This window comes from Hakea prostrata, unplaced genomic scaffold (assembly GCF_041222555.1).
Source record: "Hakea prostrata isolate BN-2017 unplaced genomic scaffold, UWA_Hpros_2 contig_85, whole genome shotgun sequence".
Classification (NCBI taxonomy): domain Eukaryota; kingdom Viridiplantae; phylum Streptophyta; class Magnoliopsida; order Proteales; family Proteaceae; genus Hakea; species Hakea prostrata.
This window is the reverse complement of record NW_028291204.1, coordinates 197,449-200,181: the sequence shown is the minus strand read 5'-3', so window position 1 is coordinate 200,181 and position 2,733 is coordinate 197,449.

The following is a 2,733-nucleotide window of genomic DNA, read 5'->3' as shown; positions in this document are numbered from 1 at the left end:
ATATGGTAAACGGGAAGCTCTCACGTCCTCTCACGGGTTGGTTACCGGTCTTAAGCGCCCGTGAGCCCAAGTCTAACCATATGCAACCCTACCAATAAATGGCCCCCACAATGTGATTCCTGTCCTCTCACGGGTTGGTTACCGGTCTTGAGCGCCCATGAATCCCCATTGCTACCACGGGTCGTTCGGTCTCAATACCCCTCCGATTAGGGTCCGACATAACAGGACATCCTAGCCAAACACTACTAGACAATCCTAGATATGTCATCCAACGGTTTAGGAAGGTGTCCGAGAGGGCATCTCCGGAAACATCCCATAATATTCCCGTAGTAGTCCAAGGACAGAAGTGTCAAAAGGACACCTCTCCTTTCCAAACCATACTTAAGCATACACATGCATCAATTCATATCATCACATATATGGTAACCTTATATATGGAAAGAAATCAATAATTGCAATCACCTTGTATATAATTGGTAAGTAAATCATACATGAGTCAATTCAATATGAATAAGTAATGCTACTGTAATCAAAGTTATGCAACAGTAGTATATCATTGTAAGAATCTAATTTAGGAATCATATCTATGATATTCAAATATAGAAACTAGATTCATGCTATCTATGTAATTAAGGAAATAACCATCCTTACCTTTTATAACTTGCAAAGGAATCCTAAGAAATCAAGTAAGATCTTGGCAAACTTGAGAAGAAGGTCCTAAACAAGTATATACAACATATTAGGAAAGATCCCTAACAGAAAAGATACCAAAACATCCAACACGGACCAATTCGGAGTTGCTTTGTACTCATTGGTCGAGTGGATTGGTCGATTGGTCCATCGACCAATCGATCGACCAATGCGACGACGATAGCCCAAAAAAAACAGAGTTTTAAGATATGAAATCCGAATTTGGTGGTTCAAAAGGGTACTAATCAAGGGGTAAACTACATCAGTAGTATTCTAACATATAGGGGACCTCAAAACACCAATCAAATCAAGATATCAAGATCCAAATTAGGAAACAAAAAGTTACCATAATTAGATCAACCATGGATCTTGATGAATTTGAAATAGAAAACAAAGACAAGAACAATAGGAGGATGGATCATTGCTTCAGGTAAAGGTATCATGAAAACATACTTAGATCTTCAAGGAACAAGGCTTAGAAGCATAAATCTAAATAAGGAAATAAAACCTACCATATATGTAACTACCATGCATCATGAAGAACACATAGTATGGTAGAAGAGAACAACTAGAAATTTATAGATTATGGATCATGGAAGGAAAACACAGTAATTAACTACTAATATGATCAATATAGAAGATCCAAAGAGATCAGAATTCAAATCAGAAGTTTAACAAAGATTAGATCATGGTTTGATCATGATTCCCTCAAAAGCTTGCAATGATCATAGTTAAGATCATTGTTCTAGCCTCAAATCCTTAGGATGATCATGAGAACATGTTCGAGAGATGTTTGCAACAGAGAATGCAGCATCTCTTCTACTGTCTCAACTCAAAAAGGAAAGAAAAACAAAGATGGAGGAGAAGAAAAGAGAGTAGACATACCTTTTGATGCAAAAAGAAGAGTTTCGACGAAGATCCGTCAAGAAAACACCAAGGATGCAAGGGAGATGACTTGCGAGAGGTCTTTGGTTCGTTCCAGAGAGTTTGGAGGCAGCAAATACGAAGTGGACTCGAGATTGGACTTAAATAGAGCAAGAACAACCTAATTGCCAAAGACAGCACTCATTGGTCGAGTGGATTGGTCGATTGGCCCGATCGACCAATCGATCGACCAATCTTGTCGACAAAATCCAAAACAGGGAATTGAAGGCCCAGATCAAATCCAATCCTAAAGGGGTTTTGCACACAAGTCAAGTGACTTACCTAATAGGTAGAAATGCCTTCAAACCAAGATAGAGAGCACTCCAAGTCCATCAACTAATCAGATCTTCATCAGGATTCAGTTTCCATAAATAGAACTTCATCATCAACTTTCATGGATTCAAAGCCAGACACCAAGTCCTCCACTGGGATGGCCCAAAGCTGACTTCTTACTTTACTTCGGGTCATCGGACCTACAAATAACAAGGTTTCCGGGTCAAGGTTAGGGCTGGGTTTTACAATAAAAGCGAGGGAAGATCCAAAAAAAGATAGGTCTCGAGGGTCAACCAAAACTCTAAGCTCACTCTGATTGAACTCCATTACTAGCATTTTAGAAGCTCTAGAGAGCTCTGAAAACACCATCGACACCATACTGACTAAATCATCGGAGACGAGATGCCGATCAAGACGATCGGCTCTAATATGTCCACTGCCGGTTCATACCGGTCAAACCAATCTTAATTGGGTTCAATTGAGAGATAAAGGAAGGATGATCAGCGACGTCCAAAGAGGAGCGATGATCCGACGGTTATGATTGAAAGTGTGTTATAAGCGGGAATGCAAGTACAAAAGCAAGGGAAGATCCGAAAAAAGGTAGGTCTCGAGGGTCAACCAAAACTCTAAGCTCACTCTAATTGAACTCCATTACTAGCATTTTAGAAGCTCCAGAGAGCTCTGAAAACACCATCAACACCATACTGACGAAATCGTCGGAGACGAGACGCCGATCAAGACGATCGGCTCCGTTTCTTACTGATATTCTGTCTTTTTCAGGAGTGAGAGGTTGATCGATCGAAGAGAAAACCAGATCGACTTAGATCTGAGGAGTTCGGTGCGGAA